Source organism: Marmota flaviventris, chromosome X (assembly GCF_047511675.1).
Source record: "Marmota flaviventris isolate mMarFla1 chromosome X, mMarFla1.hap1, whole genome shotgun sequence".
Taxonomy (NCBI): domain Eukaryota; kingdom Metazoa; phylum Chordata; class Mammalia; order Rodentia; family Sciuridae; genus Marmota; species Marmota flaviventris.
The window spans coordinates 102739316-102766285 of record NC_092518.1 but is presented as its reverse complement, the minus strand read 5'-3'; the positions used below and the strand labels follow the sequence as shown (position 1 = coordinate 102766285).

The following is a 26970-nucleotide window of genomic DNA, read 5'->3' as shown; positions in this document are numbered from 1 at the left end:
CTCTCTAAGAGCCATATTGCTACTGCTGGCTAGGAAAGTTGTTGGAACTTGCTTCTTGTTACTCGTTGTTTTAGTCAGCTTTTTCATAGCTGTGACTAAAAGGATCTGACCAGCACAATTATAGAGGAGGAAATGTTTATTTAGGGGCTCATGGTTTTAGAGGTCTTAGTCCATAGAAGGTCAGCTCCATTCCTTGGGGCATGAGGTGAGGCAGAAAACCATGGTAGAAGAGTGTGGCAGAGAGAAACAGCTCACATGACCATCAGGAAATGGAGAGAGAGATTCCACTTGCCAGATATAAATATATACATACACCCAAAGCCATGCCCCCATTTCCCACCTCCTCAGCCACACCTTACCACTGGGTTAATCCCCTGGGGATTAACTCACTGTTTGGGTTAAGACTGTCACAACACAATCATTTCTCTCTGAACCTTCTTGCATTGTCTCACACATGAGCTTCAGGGGGACACTTCACCCCAAACCATAAAACTCATGGATGTCAAGCTGTTTTCCTGAGCAAGGCACAGTTGGGTACTTAGCCCATGCTTCAAGCCCAGTGAGTTCTCATTATATGTTTTCCCTCATTTGGGATCCTTTCTTCTCAGAACAGTGAGGCATTTTGAATGATTATCCATATAATTCTTGTATGGATTTTAAAAGCCTATTTAATTGGGCAGTGTACTTGGCTATTATCACTCTAGTACCTGATGAGCCACCTGTCCCATATTTCATCATTATAGCAGCAGTTTTTTTTTTCCCTTTGTAGCTTCATAATTAGTTTTCCTTTGTAATTTTCTACATTCTGTATAATTAAGTTTAATCCTGATTCCTGTAATTTTTATTCATCTACTTGTAGACAAGTGTTTATTTCTTTCATTGTCAAGCCTGAAATAGTTTTCTAATCGGTTTATAATATTTTAATATCCACACAGTTTTGTTTGCCATCAGCAAGATTGTTGTCATTAGCATTGGTAACTATTGTCATAACACAAAATAGTCATTATAGACCGATGTCCTTGAATTTAAGACTTGTTCCAGAAATAATTTAGGTTTAAAAAAATTGGGGAATTTAGGAACATAGTTTCATAAGATGTTCCTCTCTGAATAATATAGACATTTCCTGGTATGAACTAATTAAATCTGAGGGAGGGAGGACAGATCTAAGTGACTAAGGACAAGGGGACCTTGAAATGGGAACAATTTGGGCTTGCTAAAATGATTTGTTCTCTAGTTTCAACTGAGACCTTATAACACCACTTGGCAATCCTATTGTATGCCCCTGGTAAAGCTCCTCTCCAGTATCCCAAAGCAGCCATCCCAATCTTGCCAATCTGAGTTAGCTAGCCCTTTTTTTCAGCAGAAAGCTCCACTTTCATTTTCACAGAGCAGAATTCAGGCCAATAGTGTGAACTCTCTGCTTCAGGCCCTCTGGCGGTGGATTCACCTCAAATGCAACAGCGCCCTCTTCATCTCGATCATGGACACTGCGATGTGCTTTCCAGAGCTGGCTTCTGGACAAGGACTCACTCTGCCTTTGTGGTCAGACAGACTCCTTTGCTGACTGCCTCATTTGGAGGGAGCTCTTTGTCCAGGGGCATGCTCCCTCCCCAGGGCAGCCTGCATCCAGCGAGTGACTGATACAGGGTAATATAGGCCCAACCCCATGTTCCAAATCATAATATAGAGCTTGCCATAGGCTGGAGCCTACACTGCAGCCCAATATCTCCCTGCTTCCTTCTTGCTCCATATGTTCCCTTCCCCTCTGGTCCCCAGAGAACCCCTGAATAAGTCTCCTGCTTACCAATCTCCTCCCTGAGTCTGCCTCTCAGTGAATCTCCTCCCCTCCCCCAACTCCTTCCTCCTGCCCCAGGCTGATATCCATCTCCCTCACCTGCTCAGGTCTGGTTTCCCTCACCTCTCCTTGGAATTAATCACTTATCTCCTGTCTTTCCTAAAGTTTCAACTTCCCCAACTGTTTTCCTCAGCATGTGAACTTGAACAAGTACTTTAAATAACTACCTCCTGGACTGAGGATATGACTCGGTTGGTAGAGCACTTGCCTTGCATGCTCAAGACCCTCAGTTCTAATCCCCAGCACCACAAAAAAATAAATAAATAAACACTTCCTTTGACACAGAGCCCCCACCCCAACCCCCGCCTTCTGTTGTTTCCTGCCCTTCTCCAATTAAGTTTCTTGTACCAGCTCTCGGTAGTCTGGCTTTTGCATTGGTATGTCTCTTTTTGTTTCAGCCCCATCTTGTTTGTTTTTGCAGTGCTGGGGATAGAACCCGGAGCCTCACATGTACTAGGCAAGTGCTCTACCACTGACCTTCACCCCAGCCCTGTCTTTTTTTTTAAACTTATATCATTTTCTTGGTACATTACAGTTTTACATAATTGTTGGTATTCACTTTGACATATTCATAAATGCATATAACAAAATTTGCTCCATTTCAATCCCCAGTGTCAACCCTGTCTTTCTTATCTTACCTCTGCTGCACCTGGCTCAGGGGGCAGCTTCATCATCTCTAGGATGCTTGGCTCTCTGCCACTTTATTTAAATTTCTTAAATGCTTGTGATCTCCAGGGCTCCATTCTTTTTTTTTTTTTTAAGCGACAGAGAGAGAATTTTAATATTTATCTTTAAGTTTTTGGTGGACACAACATCTTTGTTTGTATGTGGTGCTGAGGATCGAACCTGGGCTGCACACATGCCAGGCAAGCACGCTACCACTTGAGCCACATCCCCAGCCCCAGGGCTCCATTCTTAGTTCTCTTCTCAAAAAAATCATTATCTCATTCTTGATCTTGGCTTCAGTGATCAAGACACTCACATCTGTATCTCCAAGTCAGACCTTTTTTACTGAATGGAACGCTTATATATCCAAGTGACTACTAGACATCTCTACATCGATGTTCCACAGGTATCTCAAACCCAGCATATCCACAGTGGCTCTCATCTTCATCTCCTGACCCAACCTGGGTCCTCCCTACGCTCCCAGTTTCAGTGAATGCCACTGAATGAAGATAGCAGGCAGTCAGGGTAATGGGCCTCATTCAACCACACCAGGAAGCTAATCAATAAAGGCAATAGTAGACACCATAGAGGCCTTCTTCACATGTAAAATCTATGATGCTCACCTGTGAGAACAACTCAGAAAGTGGAGGTGAACCCGATTAAAACTCAAGGCAATAACCTTGGTGTGTTTTCAATGCCTGTTTTATGTAGATTTTGATGGATGCTCATATCCCAAACCTATATAAACCCCTGAGCTAGCACAGCAAAATGATATCCTACTTCCAGGTCCCCTCCTGCATCATGAGGGTTCTGTCTTTTCTCTTCTCAAATAACTTCTCCTCCATTTGTTCTTCTCTTCTGTGATTGTCTGTGGATTTTATTCTTCAAATTTGCAAGACAAATTGAAGAAGAACCCAGAAGGGAATTGGCACCAAGTTACTGGGGTTTGCTGCACCACTCCACTCAACAGTGATGGAAAACTCCAGCTTTACCAGGTACAACCCTCAGGGCTGACCCGGTAGCTGTCTCCTGTCCTGTGTAGCTGCTAACACTAAAGTGGGCAGTTGCTGCTACAGAGATGGGCCACTAGCACAAACCCCATCCCCAATAGAAGCACAGAATCTGGCCTCATCTCAAAAGTCCAGTTTTACCACCACCATGTATCCAGTCACTCCATCCAGAAAAAAAGATTGTTCCTAGCATGATCCCTGCTACTTATCTCCTGCTTCCCAACACTTTCCATGTCCTGTTGATCCAGCTTATTTAAGGCTTCTCAGATTCCCCCTCTCCTCCACTGCACACCCAATGCCCTAGTTAGGCTTTGAATCCATATAACTCAAATTTCTGCAACAGCCTCTTCCTCAATCTCCCTACCTCAATACTCTGGCACCTCTGCTGCCAAAGCAGTGTTTCTATTCTCCCTGCCCTTATGGCACTGGGGATTGAACCCAGGAGTGCTCTACCACTGAAATATACCCCCAGTCCTTTTGATTTCTTATTTTGAGATAGAGTCTTGGTAAGTTGCCAAGGCTGGCTTTGAACCTGCAATCCTCCTGCCTCAGCCTCCTGAGTAGCTAGGATTACAGGCATGTGCACGGTTAGAGAGCAGTGTTTCTTAGAGATAATTTAGATCATCATGCTCTGCTTCAAAATGTCCCAGTGACTTCCTATTGCCTTCAGATTTAAATAAAACCTCCTTTTGTTGGCACCTCTCTCACCTGACTCCAGTCTGCCTGGCTTCATCACCTACCCTTCATCTAGCACTTGATATTCTAGCACAACTGATCTGTGTGAAATGCATTGAACTTGCTTCATTCTTCCATGTCTAAAGGCCTCCTTCGTACATGTCCCTGTCTTTGGAAAGCTACCTGTTACTCTCTGGTACTTTTCCCTCCCCCACCCATCAGTGAAGCTTCAAGTGTCTTTACCAACTCTCCTGACTCTCTGAGGCTGACATAGGCCTTCATGTTTTGCCTCCTCTTTACAGACATCCTTTGGATCTATTGCACCCTCCCTTTCCATGTCTTTCTACCAGGCTGAGTTCCTTGAAGCCAACAGTTCCATCCTGTCATTCCAGTACTTGGCGCAGGGTTCAGCATGTGGCTGTCACTCAGTAAGTGCGTGTTGGATGAATGAGTCAATGAGGTGTGAGTAGGTAGCAGCAGGAGAACAGGGAATGAGAGGCGTGAATGGAGACAGAAGGCACATTCTCCTGTCTCACAGTTTTGCTCTGGCTACACACCCTGTCTCTTGGTTCTGACAGGCTCATATTATCTTTTGCCTAGAGATCTGGGGGTGTCTTTGCTGTCTTCTCTTTTGTGTATGTATGTGGTGCTGGGGATAGAACCTAAGGGCCTCACACATGCTACGCAAGCGCCCTACCACTGACCTACACCCCCAGCCCATGACTGTGATCTCTTAACTTCTCTGCATTAGGATAAGAATGCCAATGGACCAGAGTCTGGAAGCTCTGTCTTGTTTCCAGGGCCAGGCATATAAGACCCTTGCCCAACTGCTCCATAATGATTCTCATCTGTGTCTATGGACACTATGGGTCTCTAAAAGACAGGGTCCTCCACCTAAACCTCTGCTGACTGACTTATAAAGCAGGGAAAGATGATTTTGACAGTGCTCACTACTGCTTCTGTAATAAACAGCAGCATTTGCCACCCTGGCTGCAGGAATCCTGTAGGATTAATGCCCTCAGCCTTTGGGCTAGCTGGGCTGTCTGGGGCAGTTCTAGTCACAAAAAGACACTTCTTTTTATTCCTGGTTCTGGGGATCCAACCTAGGGCTGAGCACATGCTAGACAAGCTCTCTACCACTGAGCTACACCACCAGCCCCGGGGTCTGTCTTTATCATTGTTTTACAGGTAAGGTAAAGTGTACTCAAGGTGCAGTGAGGTCAAGAGACTGATCTACTCAGGACTGTCAGACAAATCAGGCTGAGCAGGGAGGGCTAGAGGCCTGTGCCCTCTAAGGCTGGCCAGCAGCAGTGCATTTACACATTGCCCACAAGAGGTCAGTCAGCTCCACAGGAACAGAGGAGTACAAAGTAGAGCTGGTCTTCCACCATAGCCGTCTGGGTCCTGGTTGCACAGTAGCTCCCTAAAAGGACATCCTTCTACCACCTGGATCTCTGAGAAGTGCTTCTTCCAGTGACATGTTGTGGATGGCTAAAGATGTGCTCAGCCCAGGAAGGCTATGAAGTGCCTAGGGGCAGCTGCCTTATTGTATTGCAATCCTCAGGATATAATGAGCTTTGTGGAGGGCTGTAGCTATCTCCACAGTAATAACTGAAACCAGAAATATCACAAAGCTGTATCTGCTAGGCCAGAACTGTCCTGGATGAGGGAGGTTGAGGATGAGAGAGACTTGAAGAGCCTTATATAAAGCATCCCTAGATTTTAGAATCAGACGGACTTGGGTTTGGATCCTGATATTCATTCCCTCCCCCCACCCTCTCTTTCTCTCTCTCTGGTAACAAGGATTGGACCCAGAGTCACTTAACACTTAGCCACATCCCCAGCCCTTTTGAGACAGTCTTACTAAGTTACTTAGGGCCTCGCTAAATTGCTGAGGCTGGCCTCAAATTTGTAATCCCCTTCCTCAGCCTCTGGAGCTGGTGGGATTACAGGCATGTGCCAATGTGCCCAACTTAATTCTTTCTCTTATTAACTGTGATCTCAAGCAAATTACTTAACTACCCTATGCCTTCCTTAGTCTCTGTTGTGGTTTGGTTATGAGGTATCCCCCAAAAGCTCCTATTAATCCTTGAATATTCAGAGGTGAAATGATTAGATTATAAGAGCCAGAAACCTAACCAGTCTGTCCTAATTTGAGTGGATTGGGTGGTAACTGCATACAGGTAGGGTATGGCTGGAGGAGGTGGTCACTGGGGACGTGCCCTAGAAGGGTACATCTTCCCTGTGGCCCCTTACCCCATTTCCTGACCCTGCCATGAGTTGAGCAGCTTTTTCCACCGGGACCTTTCACCATGATGTGCTGTCTCCCTTCTGGACCCAGAGCAATGGAATCGGCCATTTATGGACTGAGAACTCTGAAACTGTGAGCCGCAAATAAACTTTTCTAAGTTGTTCTTTTTAGGTGTTTTGGTCACAGTGATAAAAAAGCTGACTAAAACAGTCTCCTGATTGTTAGAACAAGGAATAATAATACCTGCTTTTCAGATTGTTCCAAAGATTTATTTATTCATTCCTTTTATAAATAGTCGTGTGCCTATCCTAGATAGACACGCTACTAGGTTCAAGGGACGCACTGATTAGATTCAAAACTTGTCACCTAGTACGTGCTGAATTAATAACTTCTCTTTGAAGGTCAGGCCTTGAATTTGGATTCGATAGCAGGCAGTTGGAAGCATTCCAAACAGAGGAGTAGGAGGAAGAAAACAAAATTAGGGGACGTTCTGCCCCCTTGCTGCTGAAACCTGATTGAAAAATACCAGCCTTATCATTTTCATAGAGCTCTTCAGAATGTCATAAAATACAGATAGCCTAGTGGCAGAGCAAATGCTTTGCATGCCCAAGGCCCTGGGTTCAATCCCCAGCATGAAAGGAAGGAAAAGGAGGCAGAACAAGAGGCCAAGGTTAACTTGTCAGGCGCTCAGCCTACATTGCAGTTGGCAAAATCACAAGCCTCAGGGTCTGCCCGTCTCCTGGGAAGTAGCAAGGAGTGAGGGAGCTGAGAAGAAGCCTCTGCCGGCTCTCTAGAAGCTGAGGGGGCTGTGTTTTGGCCAATTGCTTTGCCTGTCTTTGGGCAATGGCTTTAGGACACCGGAAGAAGGTGTGGACATGCATATGTCCCAGGGAGAGCCTAAACCAGAACATTTGAAGGACATGAGGACACAAGAATGTAAAAATGCCACACAGCGGCTGAACCGTGGGTGGGTTGCAAAGACCCAAGCATCATTGTATCCTTTAATAAGCTATTAGCAAGCAATGTATTGATCCATAGCTTTCAGAAGCTACAGTATTCCTTTTCAGCCTGTCTCACCATTTGGAATATCTTACACACGTTTTTGCTTCCTCTTAAAGAGAAATTCTGTTATTAAGAACACTGCCTCCAAGCTTCCTTTGGTATATCACATTTCTTTCTCACTCCTCTCAGATTTCAGGTTAGCAGTAATCTCCAACACCAGCAAAGCCAAGGAGATCTTCTAGTGTAGCCCCCCTCACATCATTTTTGACACAAACAGACTGAAGGTCAGAGAGGTAAAGTGACTTGGCCAAAGTCTCCAGCTACTAAGTGGTAAATAGAACTAGACATTCCCTTAAGTTTCTGCTCAGGGAGACCAGTTTGTGCTTTTTTTTCCCCCTCAAGGGAAATAGCTTCCTGTTTTGGTTGTACTTTTCTAGACTTCCTCATTGCCTTACTCTCCCTTCCTCCACCTCCAGATTTCATATAATTGTGTCCAAACAAGTACAGATGGCTGCTAGACAAAAATGGTTTGTCAGATACAGGAGTAGGAGGTGGAGGCATCAATCTAGCCTGGTGCCTCTCCTTTGGGTGACTCTCCCAGGTTTATTTGATACCAACACCAGGGAAATCCAGCAGTAGACTTCCTGTCAGGACTAGTGAGACCTTCTGGAGCCAGAGCCCTTTCAGAGTTGGACTGAGGGGGAAGCAGGAAACCTGTGCATGCGCAGGCCTGGCTCTCCAGTCAGGACCATTTCTGGGTGATATGGTGAAGAAGAAGTGAGACCAAAGTTAGTTAACTACAAAAGCCACTATATTTCATTTAAAAAAACGGAATGAGCACCTCCTTTGTGTCAGGTGCCCAAGGATGCCACTAGGAGAGAGGCAGCCTCTACCTTCCTAGAATTTACAGCCTAGTAAGATCAAAACAAAGTTTTATTGGTTTGCTTTTTGAAAAGAACAAATGTTTTCTACTCACGCATCTGTCCTCTATCAGGTTTAGTCAGGTTGGAGTTCCTCTGGGACCTTTGAACCTCGTGTTTCTGGTGCCAAAGTAGTTCTGAACCTTGGGCTTAACCAGTAGTTTGTTGGTAAATGTTTAACAACTGGCTTTCTCAAAGGAAATGTGTGTATGTGTATACATAAGTTAATTATAAATTTTCCTGATAGAAAGGATGTATAGTACACAAATTACACATAGTAACATATAAAATTATTTATTTTAAATTTCATATAGCCAACTGATTCTCACAGAATGCTTTCACTGATTTATTTTTTTTATTTTTGGGGGGATACCAAGGATTGAACTCAGGGGCACTCAACCACTGAGCCACATCCCAAGCCCTATTTCATATTTTATTTAGAGACAAGGTCTCACTGAGTTGCTTAGGACTTCACTAAGTTGCTGAGGCTGGCTGTGAACTCACATCCTCCTGCCTCAGCCTCCAGAGCTGCTGGGATTACAGGCGTGTGCTACCGTGCTTGGTGCTTTCATTGATTCTGAATGTACATTTTGTACTTTTTATTTGTGTGTGTGCATGTGTGGTACTGGGGGTTAAATCCAAGGGTGCTCTATCATTGAGCTACAACCCCAGCCCTTTTCATTTTTTTCAAAATTATTTTCCCACATATTTTATTGGTGCATTATAGTTATACATATTGATGGGATTTATTGTTACGTATACTTACATGCACATAATATATTTCATTTTATTTTGAGATAGGGTCTTGCTAAGTTGTCTAGGCTGGTCTTAAATTTGTGATCCTCCTACCTCAGCCTCCCAAACTGCTGGCATTAACAGGCATGCACCACCATGCCCAGCTCTTTCATTGATTTTTGCCCAGCTCTTTTATCTGTTGTTGCAGTTGATGAACAAATGTAATTCTGACATGAATGTTGGTTGATATTTTCAATTATATGTGAAACAATGAAGAACCTCATTTGTTTGTCAACAACATAAATTATTTCTTTGCTAAATAGGTTAATGATTTTTAAACACTGGAAGACCATTTCCTCATATTTTTGGCATTATTCACAGTGTAACATCTGCAGATATGCCACACCTTTGGGTTTAATCTGTATTATTAACATTTTCCCCTATCCATTTTTCAGGTCTAGATAGTCAGCAAAACAATAAATTAGGTTCCAATTAGTAACATTTATTGGTTTCTGAATTGTAAATACTCCCACCCTGGCTGATTTCAAACTGCCAACTTCAGCATGATGCTGTAAAGAGATACAATTGCACACTATTTCATATAGCATTTCAATTATACAGATATCATAAATGAAAATAATCTCAAGAGCACAGATAATAATAAGATATAGTAAAATGACTAGAAAGTGATGAGTTTGGAAGCATCCGTTATCTTAGATTTTAATAGAATTTACTTAATTATAATTTTAGGCATTTTTTTTTTTTTTGTGGTGCTAGTGATGGAACCCAGGACCTTGCGTATGCTAGGCAAGTGCTCTTACCACTGAATCATATCCCTAGTAATTGTGTATTTCCTTAGCAAGATTTTAAATTCTAAGCCAGGCATGTTGGCACACACCTGTAATCCCAGGAACTTGGGAGGCTGAGGCAGGAGCATCACGAGTTCAAAGCCAGCCTCAGCAATTTAGTGAGGCCCTAAGCAACTCAATGAGACCCTGTCTCTAAATAAAATATAAAAAATAGCTGGAGATGTTGCTTAGTGGTTAAGCACCCTGGGTTCAATCCCCTGTGTGTGTGTGTGTGTGTGTGTGTATAAATTTTATTTTGGGCATGAAACTACCCACCAAAAATCCAATCTAGGCAATGACCTGAATATAATTGTGTATTTTAAAATAATTGCTGTATCAGCTAGGTACAATGGCACATGTCAATAATCCCATCAACTTGGGAGGCTGAGGCAGGAGGATGGCAAGTTCAACGCCAGCCTGGGCAACTTAGCCAGATCCTGCTTCAAAATATAAAAAAGGGGGTAAGGATGCAGCTCAGTGGTAGAACACTCCTGGGTTCAATCCCCAGCACCACAATAAATAAATTAATAATAGCTGTGTTTAACAATTGGCTCACAAACTTTCTGAAAATGTAGCATCTGACTGGGCGTGGTGGTACATGCCTGTAATCCCAGCAGATCAGGAGGCTAAGGCAGGAGGATCACAAGTTCAAACCCAGCCTTAGCAACTTATCGAGGTCCTAAGAAACTTAGCATTAGGGTCTCAAAATAAAGTAAAAAGGGCTGGAGATGTGGCTCAGATGTGCCCTTGGGTTCAATCCCTGATACAAAGAAAAAAAAAGTAGCATCTGAACTTGAGGACCAGAAGGAGAAAGCTCCAGCACACCCAGCTGTATTTCCAGGTCCTGAATGGCTCTCATCCCTACTCCACCTCCTCTCCTTTTGTGGGGTGAGGGAGTACTGGGGATTGAACTCAGGGCACTCACCCACTGAGCCACATCCCCAGCCCTATTTTGTATTTTATATAGAGACGGGGTCTTACTGAGTTGCTTAGCGCCTCACTTTTGCTGAGGCTGGCTTAGAACTCGTGATCCTCCTGCCTCAGCCTCCCTAGCCACTGGGATTACAGGTGTGTGCCACCATGTCCAGCTCCCACTCCCCTTTGTCATTCATTCCCACAGCTTTGGATGGGAGCACCTGAATTCTAGAGCTAACCCTAGCTGGCACCAAAGCCTCACTGCTACCTTGAAAGACAACCCTGGGAATCTACTGGCAACAGTGACTTTTCCATGCATGGGTGGCCTGAGCAGGGATGGAAGAGAGCCAGGGATATTTGCAGAGATTCTGGAAGGCACATCTGGCAAGCATTCAGGCCTAAAGGGAAGAGGGGAAATATCAAGGAGGAAGTCAAAGGGAGCTCTGTCTCAGTACTCTCTCCACTTGGCCCTGCTCCTGGCTGGGTCAAAATTAATTGTTCAGGGCTTTTCTAGAAGGCTGGTGACACTGGAGACTAGAGGTTGTAGGGTTGAAGCTACTCACGAGAGTGATCCAGAGTTTGCCCATGGAGTCTACACTGGGATTCTGTTTCTTTTGCAGCAGGAGTGGGGTGGCACTGAGACTTTGATTCTTTGGTTGGCCCTCTGACTAATCTGGGAAAGGCCCGACCTTTCCTGGTGGAAAGCCAGCCCAGCATTCTAGCCATCCTTTGTGTATAAGCCACGTGGGAACTCTTGTCTCCTTCCAGGCCACGTGCAGTTGTCTCTTCTCAGGTAAACCTAGGCGACTTATCAGGCACGACTTCTCTGATGCAGTCATGGCCGTGTTGCCATGTATTGCTCTGATGTTATGACATGAATGAGTGTTCCGTGTTGGCACCTCGGCTGGCAGCTCTCCAAGGGCACAGTCCTCAGCCCCACCCCACCCAGCACTCTACAAAAACCAGCCTTCAATGACTGAATGAATCAGTAAGTATAGGCCTGGCTGACAGTCAAGATTTCTCATGGTGAAGCAGAAGCACAGTGAGGAATCCTGTGGGGGAGCCCTCCTCTTGTCATCTTATGCAAGGAGTGTCCTTTATTATTGCTAACACTTGGGAAAGGGGAACCTCACCCCTACACACACATGTGCATCAATTTTTACAAGCCAGATCTATAACCAAGAAGTTCGGATGCCAGTAGTTTTCCTTCCAACCTCTTTTCCCTACCCCCGTGCACACTGCTATGCTCCATGTCTGGTGAAGCTGGCAGAAGTGCTGACTGGGACTAATTTGCTCTTGGCATCAGTCTAAGAACATACTGTGCAACTGAGAGGGCAGTGCTGCCCTCTCTGTAACACACAGAATGGGAATTGACCAGGGTAAGGACATAAACATTAAGGATTTAATATGCTCTGAAAGGGGAAGGCTCAAACCTCAACAGAACCTTGCTGCCAACCCCTATACCCCAGCATTCACAAATGTCTTGCACAAGCCTTCTGAGGGCACTTTCACTGGGATTTGGAAGAGTGGAGACCTGCTATAGTGACTATAGAGAGGCATGACTCTGGAGTTTCAGTAGTGGAAAGTCTCCAGGCCCATGGTTTCTCTTGTCCTCTGTCAACAGGTCCTGGGCTGAAGGACCTGTGAGGGTACCTAGCTTGGAAGTTCTGGAATTCACATGAATGTGTGCAAGCATGCATATACATACACACATTAGAATCTTTCTTTTTAATTAATTTTTTTTTCTTTTTGTAGTTGTAGATGGACAGCATACCTTTATTTTATTTGTTTATTTTTATGTGGTGCTGAGGATCAAACCCAGTGCTTCACATGTGCTAGGCAAGCGCTCGACCACTGAGCCACAACCCCAGCCCCACATGTTAGAATATTTTTTAAGATATTGTTTAGTTGTCAATGGACCTTTATTTTATATATTTATATGCAGTGCTGAGAATTGAACCCAGTGCCTCACACATGATAGGCAAGCACTCTACCACTGAGCCCCAGCCCCAGCCCTAGAATCTTAATACTCTATTTCTATACCAGACATTGTTCCTGGCATCCCAATCCAAGTGTCTCCTAGACAGCCCCACCTGGATGTCCCCCAGGAAATGCAAATTTAATACACCCAACAAAACATATCCTCCTTTCCTTTCCCCTGGAGCCCATACTTTGTCTTGCCCAATGATCCCTTTCTCAACAGATGGCACTGTCACTCACCTAGTTGGCCAAGCAGGAAACCTGGGCACACCCTTATCTCACATCTGCAGATGTCATTAGGCCTGTTCTGTCCTTCACATATTCACTGCATGAGCCTAGCCCTGCGTTCTTGATCATACACTTTAGGTCAGGCCACCATCTTAAAGTGCAACAATACCCACTTAATGAGGCTTCTTGCCTCCAGTTTCCCCATCCTCCCTAGCCCACCCCCCAATCCACTTTCAACCCTTTAGACAAACTAGTCCTAAATGACATGCCCAAGACAGCAGGAAGAGTGCCTGCTTGACAAACAGTTCCCGTATTTCAGTCAATTCTGGTTAAATATATGCTGCCGTATCAACTAAGAGTCTAGCTTAGCTGATTCACCCAACTGGCACCAGATTTTCCTTGGTTGAAAGGAAGGAATATGAAAACAAGTGTTGACACCAATGAGGAAGTCAGGGAAAGGCCCAGAATAGGGTGATGTGCATGTCTAAGGCCAAAGAGGAATTTCAGGGAAATGGCTTCCAGAAAAGGGGTGGGCTGAGTGGCTCCTGAATGGACCATCCAGGAGAAAGCACTGTGACCAGGAAAGCTGCTCCTACAGTGACTATGCCTCCTTCTCAGGAGTTTTCTGTGAGTGAAGTCAAGGACTAGCTCTCAGAAGGAATGGTAAAAGCTCCCACCCAAGACCTGTGTCCTGAAGAGTTAATAGAGTCCACTTTTTTCCTCTGGCTGGATAAGTCCTAATTCTTCCCAGAGTCTGAAGGAGGCATTCCCCTTACTTGGTAAGGCCTTTCAAAGCTCATTTCCTGACTTCCATCCTCTAGGCCATCTGGAGAGTTCACTGGAGATTCGTTACTCACCAGCCCCTCTGTGACCCTGCAAGGTGAGGTTGAAGCCCAAGCCTTTTCACAGCTGCCCATGACACGTCCAGGACACTACCCCAAATAGCCGTCAGGATGCTGACACCACTGGACTTCTTGTGCCCCAGTCAACTTTGTATATCTATTGTGAGAAGTGTCCTTCCAACATAGGCTCTCAGAAAACAACTCCTATGCCCATCCTACAATGTGCCCATTGTTTCTCCATCCTTGTGCTTCCTCAGGGGCCAACCCCTTTCCCTGAACTCTTTTTTTTTAATTTTTATTTTAGACATTGATGGACCTTTATTTTATTCATTTATTTATGTGTGGTGCTGAGGATGGAACCCAGTGTCTCACACATGCTAGGTAAGTGCTCTACCACTGAGCCACAACCCCAACCCCCTCTTCCTGAACTTTTTTAAAAATGTTTTTTATTAATTGTTGATGAAATTTTTATTTTATTTATTTGTATGTGGTGCTGAGAATTGAACCCAGATTCATGTATTATTAACATTTTATTGCATTTTCCTTTATCATTTAGGTGTGCACACTCTGGGCACATTTTATAGAGAGATAGGGATAGAAATATAAAAAGATATACACATATATGCACTTGTATATACATGTATATATGTACATACATTTATATGTTTGTACTACGTATATATACATACACATATGTATACATTATATATACACTATATATACACATATATACATTCTATATGTATATATTTATTACATATATTAGACACACACTTTTTTCTGAACCAATTAAGAGTAAGTCATATGAATCATGGACCTTTCCCCCTACACTTCAGTGTGTATTTCCTAAGACTAGAGATATCATCATCCGTAGCTAGAGTTATGTAAGTTATCAATTTCATAATCTAAAACTTAAAATAATCTACTGTCCCATTGCAGTTTCATCAGTTGACACAATCATGTCCTTTAGAACATTTTCCCCTCCAGTACCAGAGCTACTCTAGGGTCAGATGTTGAATTTAGTTGCTCTTTCAAGGTAGCTTTCTTTAATTGGAACATTTTAGTAGCATGCATTTTTGTGTCTTTTATGACCTTGATATTTTTGAAGAATACAGTTCCCCCTCCTGCTAACATTTTTTTTTTTTTTTTTTGGCAGAAAATTCTTCCTCTTATGTTTGCCTGATGCTTCCTCCTGATTAGATTGGGGATATGTATCTCTGCTGGCACACAGCATAGGTAATATGGTGCCTTATCTGCAGGCTCCCAATGTACATCTGTCTCTTGTCAGTGATGTCAGCTTTAATCACCAGTTAAAGGTAGTGCCCAACTCTTCTACTGTTTAGTTACTGTTTACCCTTGGTTGGCACATAGTTTGTGGGAGCTATTTTAGAATCATTGAAAACATCCTGTTCCTCATTATATTTTCCCATATTTAGCACTCATTGATACAGTTTTTGTCTGATCCAATCTTCACAAGTTACAATTGCAAAATGATGTTTTCAACTCCCAGGCTGCCTCCATTCAGATTTACCAGTTGGACTACTTTTGTTTCTCCACACCTGTTAAGTCCTCTTGGCTAACTCTTGTTCATCTTCCAGCCTGGGCTGCCATAAATGGTGGTACACAACTACAGGTGGCACCATTCCCATTGTAGCTATACCCTGTGGCAATCATGGATTAGGCTTATTTATTTGTTTGTTTGTTTTTGGTACCAGAAATTGAACCCAAGGACGTTTAACCACTGAGCCACATGTTCAGCCCTTTTATATTTTTTGAGACAGGGTCTCACTAAGTTGCTTAGGGCCTTACAAAGTTGCTGAGGCTGTCTTTGAACTTGCAATCTTCCTCCTCAGCTTCCCAAAGTTGCTGGGATTACAAGTGTGCACCACCATGCCCAGCTATGGATTAGATTTAGAAGAATTTCTCCTGGGAAGTTTTCCCAGAGTCCCCCCAATATCAGTCAGTCATTCCTCCTTCTTTTCCCCAAAGCTTTGTCTGCTGACCCCTATTGTCACTCTTGTTGCACTAAATGTAACTGTCCGCCTACTTCTCTGCCTTCTTAATTTGGGATATAAGATCCACAAGAATCAAGTTTTTTTTTTTTTAATTTTTATTTTCTGCCCTTTATCCCCAGCACCTAGCACAGTGCCCATCCCAGAGTGTGTGTTCAGCAAATGTCAAATCAATTAGTGAGTTTGTTCCTTTAGCTGGTATAGATATATTTATTGTGGAGCGAGGTGGGGGGGGCATTGCGTGGTACCAGGGATTGAACTCAGGGGCACTCAGCCACTGAGCCACGTCCCCAGTCCTATTTTGTATTTTATTCAGAGACAGGGTCTCACTGAGTTGCTTTGCACCTCATGTTGCTGAGGCTGGCTTTGAACTCGTGATCCTCCTGCGTCAGCCTCCCGAGCCGCAGGGATTGCAGGTGTGTGCCACTGGGCCCGGCTGGTATAGATGTATACGTCTATCTGACTTCTCTGGTAGAGGACAGAGTCCTTAAGGGCAAGAAGTATACTTAATTCATCTTTGTATCTTCTTCCCCTGCCCTCATTACTTGACACAGGGCCTTGTTCATTATAGGCACTCAGCAAATGTTTGCTGAGTGAGTCCATATGTTTACTGGTTGTTAAGGATACACTTTATTTTCCTTTCTACAGAACTGCACTAAACCACGTTTGGGCAAGACCTGAGCACCTGGGAAATGTGCCCTCTGAACCCGTGCTGTTCTGGCACACCTGGGCCCAAGTGTGAGCATGAAGGGAAAGGAATGCAATTATATGTGAACAGGGTCATTAGGGTTCCCTTAATTGAGGGTTTTGAAAACCTGAGTGAATCTCTGAGGATGATTGAGAGCTGTCCAGGACCCATCCTGTTCTGAATTCTTCCTGGATGACAGTCTCTGGCTTGCCCATAAACCTCCCCCAGCATCTCCTGGCAAACCTAAGCCAACTGAGCTAGGTGAGCTGACTTTACAAGCCTTTTTGGTGCTCTGTCACTTGGAAGGCATTCTATTTGTGTTGCTATAATGCAAAAAGGAGAGATCTACAGAGGAAGCCTAGGAAAGGCCAAACTGATAATCCTGTCCTTTGGAGAACACAGCAGCACCTCTGTGGTCCAGGGCACAGCATGGCAGTCTGGCCAAAGGAGCTCTAATGATGGAGTCCAGGTTGCTGGGCAGTGCTACAGGGCCCAGGCCCATTGTCATAGCAGCACACATATCTTTGGGGAGACAGAGATTTTACCCAGCCCTGCAGCTAGGGCAAAAGTTCCCAGAAGGCACTGCCAGGGAAAATCTCTGTGGACCCTTCTGAGCCCTCTAGAGGCAGAGTATGGCCCCAAGAGCAGCCCCAGGAAAAAGTCAGTATAGTAGGAAATTTCACTGACAGAATCCTCCTTTTATTTAGGAATTTTAGCGTAGCTATGGGCTATTCTTTAGCTTTTTTCTCTGTGTAAGAAATGTACCATACAGTTGGGCATGGTGATGTGTACCTATAATCCCAGTGACTTGGGGAGGCTGAGGCAGGAGGATTGCAGATCTGAAGTCAGTCTCAGCATCTTAGTGAGACCTTGTCTCAAAATAAAGTTTAAAAGGGGCTGGAGATGTAGCTCACTGACAGAGCAACCCTGGGTTCAATCCCCTGGTGCTACACACACACACACACACACACACACACACAAATACAATACAGAATCCAGCTTTTTCCACACTAGGAATAAAAAACAGCATCACGGGGCCCAAGCTTAGAAAGAAAAATCCTTGAAACTTACAGCCAAGAAATAGATGAAAATGGATACAAAACAGGAGCCACTAACATGGAAAATTATATTTTTATTTAGAAAGCACCAAGCAGGATGTGGTGGTGCAGGCCTGTAATCCCAGTGACTTGGGGAGGCTAAGGCAGGAGGATACAAGTTTGAGGCCAGCCTCAGCAATTTAGTGAGACCTTGTCTCAAAAAATAAAAAAGGGGGACTGTGGTTATGGCTCAGTGATAGAGCACTTGCCTAGCATGTGTGAGGCACTGGGTTTGATTCTCAGCACCACATAAAAAATAAATAAAATAAAGGCATTATATTCATGTATAACTAATAAAATTTTTTAGTATTTTATTTTATTTTTCTTTTCTTTTTAAACACAATGCCTTTATTTTTATGTGGTGCTGAGGATCGAACCCAGGTCCCGCCTGTGCTAGGCGAGCGTTCTACCGCTGCCACAATCCCAGCCCTAATAAAAATATTAAAAAAAAAATAAAAAGGACTGGGGATATAGCTCAGTATAAAGCACCCCTGAGTTCAAGCCCAGTATCAAAAAAAAAAAAAATAAAAATAAAAATAAAAATTTAAAAGGTACTCACATAGCCCTTAACATATGCTGGTCACTGTTCTAAATGTTTCACAACCTGTTAACTCAATGAAGTTTCATAATAATTCCCTAAAGTATGTGCAGCTATCAGCCCCACTTTATGGTGGAAGAAATGAAGGCACAGTTAATTAACTCTCCTAAGGTCAACTAGCTGATAAGTGGCAGGATTCTAGCCCAGGCAGGCTCTGTTCCCTGCTGCTTCCCTGACTTTGCAAGCTGTTGTAACGGAGCAGTGCAAGGAGGGCTCTCTTACTCTTTCCTTTTCCTTTCTTCCTTAGGCTCTTTATATGGATCAAGTGCAGAAGTCCAACCCATCTCCTAGTCACATTAGGGAAGGGGAGGGAGGAAGGACAGACAGAGGCAGTGGCACTGTCTGGATGCTTCTAGAAAAGCCAACTCTGGTAGGGGCTGAGGAATACTGGAATATTTCAGTAGTCCAAAAACTCCTGTTTTGCTGGGCACAGAGGCGCACACCTATAATCCCAGTGGCTCAGGAGGCTGAGACAGGAGGATTTTGAGTTCAATGTCAGCCTCAGCAATTTTTGCATGGCCCTAAGCAACTCAGTGAGACCCTATCTCTAAATGAAAAAATAAAATTTGGGGATGTGGCTCAGTGGCTAAGGGCCCCTGGGTTCAATCCCCAGTACCAAAAACAAACAAACAAAAATTTCCTGTTTTATTTCCTGAGCCAGAATTCTGAGATGAGTGTGCTTAAATACTCCCTGTAGATGACAAAAGCATCTAATCCTCTTTAAGTCACCTCAGGGAACAATCCCACAAAGAAGAGCCAAAGCTAAGCTTTTACTTGACAATGAACTGAGAGCAGGAATATTCAGGGTATTCTTTAGAGCTCTATAGTGGAAAATAATGACTTGTTTATATCAAGCAAGGCCCCAGTGGCCTTCATAAATCTGACTCCTGAGAAAATCCAGCCAGAGCTGCAAGCTCAGACAGGTAAAATGTGATGAACTTGTGGAAATTTCTACTGGAGACTGTAGCTGGGATGAAAGCAACAAATTGGTGTTTGAAGGCACACTTTAGTTTGACAATCTGAATACAGATATGTGTAGGAATGCTGGCATTTGTGCTAAAATGGCATGGGTGATCTTTGGGTGGGGACACCAGAATGTGGAAAGAAAGATTATCTGTGGGTGATTAGGACACAGAGGAGGGAGAGGAAACTACCTTGCCCTGTAAACCAGTTATGCCTTGGGAATTTGGTGTCCAAGGCACATTTTATCCATATGTCATCTATTCAAAGGATAACAGATTATCAGCTCTGCCCCCCACACATAAAAGATAAGGTAAGAAGGAGAGACAAATTATGTAAATGTATAAATGCAGAAGTGAATACTTGCATAAGGGTCACAATGACATGATTAAAGTGCAGGGGTTTGTTGACATCTATAGAGGAACCAGGACATAAAGACTGAATTTACCAATTCCTCTTTCTGGCTTGAGACAGAGTTTGAGCTTTAGCTGTGACATTTATTACCAAGAGGTTTTTGTTTTTGTTTTTAACCATGTCCTAGCTGGTGGGGGGTGTGAAGTATGTCTTCTAGTCTTTTCTGAATTTATAACCTGATAAGAATGCAGAGGCAAGTGAGACCTGCCTAAGGTAGAGGATGTTGGCCTTTCATAGGTTTTGGCCTTCTCTTCCTCCTCTCTCCATGGACAAAGGTGACTGTGTAAGTGACAGCCATTCCCCTTGCAAACACACCCATTGCTAGCTGGGCCTGCCCCCTGGCATAGAGAAGTGTTTCCTGACAGGCTCTGCATTAGATCATCTCAAACCAACAGTACAGCTCACTGTAGCCTAAACCTGCCCAGGAACTAGCATAACCCTGAGAACAAAGTCAAGAAATTGGATTCTGAGCCAGGCTGGTGGCACAAACCTGTATTGGAGCAGTTTGGGAGGCTGAGGCAGGAGGATGAGAGTTCAAACCCAGCCTCAGTAACTTAGTGAGGTCCTATGCAACTTAGTGAGACCCTATCTCTAAATAAAATATAAAAGTGTTGGGGATGTGGCTCAGTGAATAACTACCCCTGGGTTAATCCCCAGAAGCAAAAAAGAAAAAGAAAAAAGAAAAGAAATCAGATTCTGGTGGCTTCAGGATAACAAGTGCATAACTTGTTCTAGTGTGGATTGTATTTTCTAGATTACATGCTGATGGGGTTTTTAATCCTGGCCTGACTTCATCACATATCCCTAGCCCCAAAGTATCTTTCAGCTTCCTTTCTTCTATGGTCTGCTTTGGAAATAATAACATAATGATAACTATGATCACTACCCTTCATTGAATGCTTCCAGAGACTGGGCATTGGGTTAACAGGGCTACATGCATTATATTTTTAAAATTTTGTTTTGCATACTGGGGATTGAACTCAGGGCCACTCTACCACTGAGCTACACCCTTGGCCCTTTTAATTTTTTAATTTTTATTTTTTTTTATTTTTTAGTTATCAGCGGACACAACATCTTTGTTTGTATGTGGTGCTGAGGATCGAACCCGGGCCGCACGCATGCCAGGCGAGTGCGCTACCGCGTGAGCCACATCCCCAGCCCCCCTTTTAATTTTTTAACTTTGAGACAGGGTCTTGCTAAGTTGAGGAAGCTGGCCTCAAACTTGTGATCCTCCTGCCTCAGCCTCCTGAGTTGCAGGGATTACAGGCATGCACCACTGCACATGGCTATGCATTAGATTTTATGCAGGCCTTACAAACACCCAATGGGAGAATACTCAGCCAGATGAAGAAACTGAGCCTCCAAGAGATAAGCAGCTAGTAAGTGGAAATGACTGGAATGGAAAGCAGACTGCGTGGGCATGAACCCATAACCACTGTTTTTTACCCACTTTACTACACTGCCTCCCACAAAGTTAATTTTAGTATTAGCCTAATTCATCCTGATTTAGGAAGGGAAAGATGTTGCCAACAAATCACTTATCATCCCCTAAAGCTAAATATAAAAGGCTTTTCTGTTATCTCTTACTTGGGGCTATTTAGGCCAAAGCTTCTTCCAAGGGCCTGTGAAGCTAAGAGTTACTTAGAGCATAGCATTTGGGCATGCAGCAAAGAGCCCAGCTCACAAGCAAAGTTAAGCTTATGCAATCAGCATGGAAATGAAAACCTTAGACCAGGTCCTGGGATTAAGAAATGTCAAGAACTCCTTCCAGTTTACTGCCCCTGGTCGAGGGGGCACAGGTCTAGGGATGAGCATTTTTCCGCTGATAGCTGCAATATTGTGGGCTGATGTCCAGGTCCCATTGGGTCATCCTGGAATTCAAGGTGCAAGCAGGCCCTCTGCCACTGCAGGTTCCATATCCACTCACTATGGATCAAAGATAGATATTTTTTAAATTGCATCTGGGGCTGAGGATATAGATAGTGGTACAGTGCTTGCTTAGCATGTACAAGGCCCTGGATTCAATTTCCAGTACTGAAAAAAATATTGCTCTGTATTGAATTTGTAAAGACTTTTTTCTTGTAATTATTCCCTAAACAACACAGCGCAACAACTGTTTACATACCACTCACATTGTGTTAGCTATTATAATCTACAAATAATTTAAGTATACAGAAGGATGTGCATCAGGTTATATGCAAATACTATGCTTTTTTCTTTCCAGTACTGGAGATGGAACCCAGGACCTTGCACATGCTAAGCAAGTTCTCTACCACTGAGCTACATCCCTAGCCCTATGATGTTTTTATATAAGGCACTTGAGCACCCATAGATTTTAGTATCCTGGTGGGGGGTGTCTAGGAACCAATTCTTTACATCCAGGACACAGACCAAAGAAGCTTCCTGGCTGTCTTGTTCCATATTCTTCTTTCCCCAAGGTCTGCACCTGCAGAGGGAGCTCTAGGACTCACCTTCCTCAGCTTGCTCTCATGGATTTGCCTTCCTTTTCTAAAATACTGGGGCTGGGAACAAGGAGACTTCTCTAGCAATCACCCTAGACACTCTTTCTTTCCCTTATATCACTTCTTGGCTGCTGCTGCCTCTCCTTCCACTTCCACCTCCCTTTCCCCTCCCCCCCTTCTTCTTTTTGTGGTACTGGGTATTGAATTCAGGGGCCCATACCATTGATCTATATCCCCAATCCTTTTCATTTTGAGGCAGGGTCTTGCTGAATTGCAGAGGTTGACTTATGATCTGGCTTATGATCTTCTTGCCTCAGCCTCCTGAGTAGCTGGGATTACAGGTGAGCTTCACCACACCCGGCTTTCCCTGGCTTCTTAATGCTGACATGAGGAACTAAGCCGCCTCCTGGCTGGGCCCCTCAGCCCCATCCCAGCAGCCTCCATCCTTGTCAATGTAGACTCACTGGGGCCAACCCAGTGTAATCATTTGCTGACCTTGGATATCCCCTCTTTCCTTCTTCCTGGATTGCCCTCCATACTCTGCTCTCCCAATTCCTATTCCTTAACCTTCAACAACTCAGACCCTTTCACCTCCCATTCATATCTTCTAAATTCTTCTGTATTCAATATGTTCAGTGGTACCTTACTGTTTTATTATTACTTACAATAACAAGGATTTCAGCCATCATTTACTGAGTGCTGTGTGTCAGGCACTAATCTCACTTATGCATGATCTCATTGAAACCTCACAACCATCTTGAGACATGGGTACTGATATTACTCTCCCTACAATGGTTGAGGAAACTGAGGCTCAGGGGGTTAAGCAGTTTGCCCTAAGCCATACAGCTAAGAAGTAGTGGAGCTGAGATCTGAACCCAGGTCTCTTCCATCCCAGAGCCACTATCTGAATCAACATAGGTTTGCTGTTTCTCTTCCCTCAGATTAAAGGAATCTGATTTATTCTGGGTTTTTACCTCCCAACACCCATCCTGGGTTCTGCTCATGGCTCTGTGAATCTCAGGTTGCAGGAGCTTTGCTACCACCACCATCAGGCCTACTGAGAATCAGACTCTGCATCTGTAGGGAAATGGAAATGGTGAGGCAGCCAAGAGCAAGAGGCAGGAGGAAGTGTCAAGTTTGAGCCCCATAACCAATGTGCCCCTGCCTAGGGCAAGGGCTCTGCAACTTCCCAATGCTCACTTTGTTGCCACATCCCAATTTGCATGGCTCTGGCATTGCAGCTCCTACTAATAGGGCATAAAAATTAATGACATCATTATCTTCTTTGTGTTTGTTCAGATAGCTGGAGAATCAATGATAGAAGATTGCCTTTATTTTCACTTTTAAAAAAATGTGTTCTTTTTATATATACAAGACAATATATTTTGGCACACTCCACACACATGGAGTATAACTTATTCTAATTAGGATCCCATTCTTGTGGTTGTACATTATGTGGAGTTTTAATATCACCACTCTTCCATTGAAATTGGGCTTTGTCAGATAGCATCTGCCCCCTTGTGGACTGTGTTTTCCTGACATTTTGAGGGAGGAGGAGAAAAAAAAAATTGCAGTCTCTGAAATTCCTGGGCAAATACCATTGCCTGAAGATCTTGCAGGGTCTGGGCAGCGGCCACTCTGACTTTCACTGACAGGGGACCCCTATAAGTGTTCTGGTTCCTTTTTCTGTAACATAGGGGTGCTCCACACTTTGCTCTTTGGCATTAAAACACACTTGTCAGGTGTCTGCCTCTTCCTGAACACATAACTAGCCGCCTTAAAAAACTTGCAGTTGTCTCCCAGCTGTCTCCTTTAAAAAGTAACAAGTCCTAGCCTGATGGAAGGCTTAGGCAGGAGGATTATGAGTTCAAAGTCAGCCTCAGCAACTTAGTGAGGCCTTGTCTCTAAATAAAATATAAAAAGGGCTGGGATATGACTCAGTGGTGAAGTGCCCCTGGGTTCAATCCCCAGTACCAAAAAATAAAAAAAGTAACAAGTCCTATTGATAGCCCTTTCCTGCCATGACTTTCCATCCCCACTACCATCCCCCTAGCCTGTCCCTAACCCTTCACACTTGCAACAACCTCCACACCAGCATCTCCTGGCCCTCCACTTCAATCCATGCCTTACCCCACATCCAAGTTAGTCACCCAGCACCCCACTTTCCATACAAGGCTCCCTCTTACATATAGAAGTAGGAGGAAGGTTCAAGATCCCAACCTTCCTATCAGTTGATTAATACCAGCTGAGCACCTACCGTATACCAAGTGATCTCTGTGTGATCACAACAGCTACCCGCTGTCCTTGAGGGCTACAGAAGGTACTCTATACATGTTATGTCATTCAATCTCCAAAACAACTCTGTGCAATAGGTATTATTTTTCAGAAAGGAAAATGAGTCTCAGAGATGTTAAGCAACTTGCATGAGCTCACTCAGATAATAACTGGCACAGCCAGGACTCAAACTCAGGGCCCTCTTACTGCCCAGTCATTCCCTTTTCCACAAATGACCACAACGAATCTTTACAGAGCTTTTTCTGTGTGCCAGTTACTGTTCTTGGCGCTAAGGATACAGGGATGTGCAAATCAGGCATGGCTCTGGTCTCCCCTTCTTGGAGTTTCTTATCTCATGGGAAAAACAATGTTTTTGCTTCAAGCATCTGTATCCAGTGAGGCATGATGGTGCACCCCTGTAATCCCAGCAGCTCAGGAAGCTGAGGCAGGAGGATCGCCAGTTCAAAGCCAGCCTCAGCAACTTAGCAAGGCCCTAAGAAACTCATTGAGACTCCATCTCAAAATACAAAATAGGGCTGGGATGTGGCTCAGTGGTTAAGTGCCCCTGGGTTCAATCTCCAGTACCAAAAAACAAACAAAAAAACCCCATCTGTATCCTCCTAGTTTCTGTCGGTCTGCTTGTCTTGACTCTTACAATTTGTGGGACACTTGGATTTCAGCTGGCCAGCTCTTTCCTTCCTTGTATGTACATATGCTGAGAATCTATTATATGTCAGGGATGGTGTTAGGCACAGGACAGAGTACAAGAAGCAGAAGCCCTGCCCTCTGGCACTTGCAACCCCCAGTACTTCATGTCATCCTGCTTTGTGCCTTTATTCATGCCATTCTGTCAGTCCAGTCTGCATTGCCTTCCTCAGGTCTCTTTATCAAAATTCAATCCAATCATCAAAACACCTCAAATCTCACCTCCATGGTGGAGCCTCCCCTGATCACCCATCCACAATCATTGTGTCTTCTTTTTCTCCTCCTCCTCCTTCCTTTTTTTTATATCAGGGATTGAACCCACAGGTGCTTTAACCACTGAGCCACATCCCCAGCCCTATTTTAAAATTTTGAGACAGGGTCTTACTAAGTTGTTTAGAGCTTCATTAAATTGCTGAGGATGGCTTTGAACTCACAATCCTCCTGCCTCAGCCTCCTGAGCCACTGGGATTACAGGTAAGTGCCACTGCCCCCGGATTCTTTGTTCCCTTCTTGAATTTATTCAACACTTACTATGTGGACAACTCAAGTATCAGGACAACTTATTTGGCACATATCTCGTGCTCTTCATCCTTAAGTTTTGTGTTTATATATGAATCTTATTGCCTTGATTTGACTATTCCCCTTGTCACCCAGGAAACATTTTCATTCTCAAGAAACATTTACTGAGTGCCTATTTTGTATTTAGCATTGGGGAAAGTGGCATACATTTGTAGAGCCTCTTTCAGTTAGCAAAGAGCTTTCATGACTATTTTATCATTTGTCACAAAACACTACCACTTCCATTTTATTTTTAAACTTGACAAATGTAACTTAAATTATTTTATAGATAAATATATTCTTATCATGAAAGTGAACACATTATAGGGCTGGGGATATAGCTCAGTTGGTAGAGTGCTTGCCTCAAATGCACAAGGCCCTGGGTTCAATCCCCAGTACCACAAAAAAAAAAACCCCACAAAAACACAAAACATATTATAGATCAGGCTACCTGTACAGCCACCCCATGCCAAACTCCCTCAGAGATACAAAAAAAGAAACTGAGGCACAAAGAAGGAACATGGTGTCAGGTACAGTGGCACACACCTGTAATCCCAGTGGCTTGGGTGACTGAAGCAGGAGGATTGTGAGTTGAAGGCCAATCTCAGTAATTTAGTGAGGCATTAAGCAACTTAGTGAGTCCCTGTCTCAAAAATAAAATAAATAAAAAGAGCTGGGGATGTGACCCGGTGGTTGAGTGATTCTGGGTTCAAACCCCAGTACCAAAAAAAAAAAAAAAAAAAAGGCAGAGGGGGAGGGAGAAGGGACATGTGGTGTAGAGGATTTTCTGACTCAATCTCTTGCTGTTCCTACTTTTCCCAGCTGCTTCCCAAGAGGGCCAGGCTCCTGATTATACTGGGCTCTGCACCAAAGCTGGGGCTCAGCAAATGTTTTCTATTAGTGGACTCCCCTGAAGATGGCTTTGCTTTGCCCCAAAGCATTGCCTTCTGCGGTAGGTTGTTCTGACCCCAGGGGGTCAGTGCAGGCTCAGGTGAGGCTACTCAGGCATCCTTGTAGATGCCCCTTCTACCGCCCTTACATTCTGAAATCAGGGACCCTGAGAGTGTCCTTTGGGAGTCACTAAAGCAAGGCCTAGTAGAGGCACATCAAGCATTGGCTGGGCACAGGCCATGTGGTTACCATTGTGCCAGGGGAACTATGTAAGGTATGACACCCTTGTGGAGCCAAGATTTGTCTAATACATCAGACAGACACACTGAGCCCATGGGCTAACACATATTCAAGTTCTAAATTCTGCAGGGTTTTGATGATGCT

At 44.0% G+C, this 26970-nt stretch overlaps 1 protein-coding gene and 1 non-coding gene across 3 annotated transcripts in view; both read left to right on the top strand.

Annotated features, from left to right (window-relative positions):
* Positions 1-26970, top strand: part of Steep1 (STING1 ER exit protein 1) — an 81708-nt gene that overhangs the window by 42842 nt on the left and 11896 nt on the right. The window lies entirely within an intron of this gene.
* Positions 26026-26099, top strand: Trnal-caa (transfer RNA leucine (anticodon CAA)). The gene has a single exon. It is a non-coding gene; the product is annotated as a tRNA-Leu (tRNA).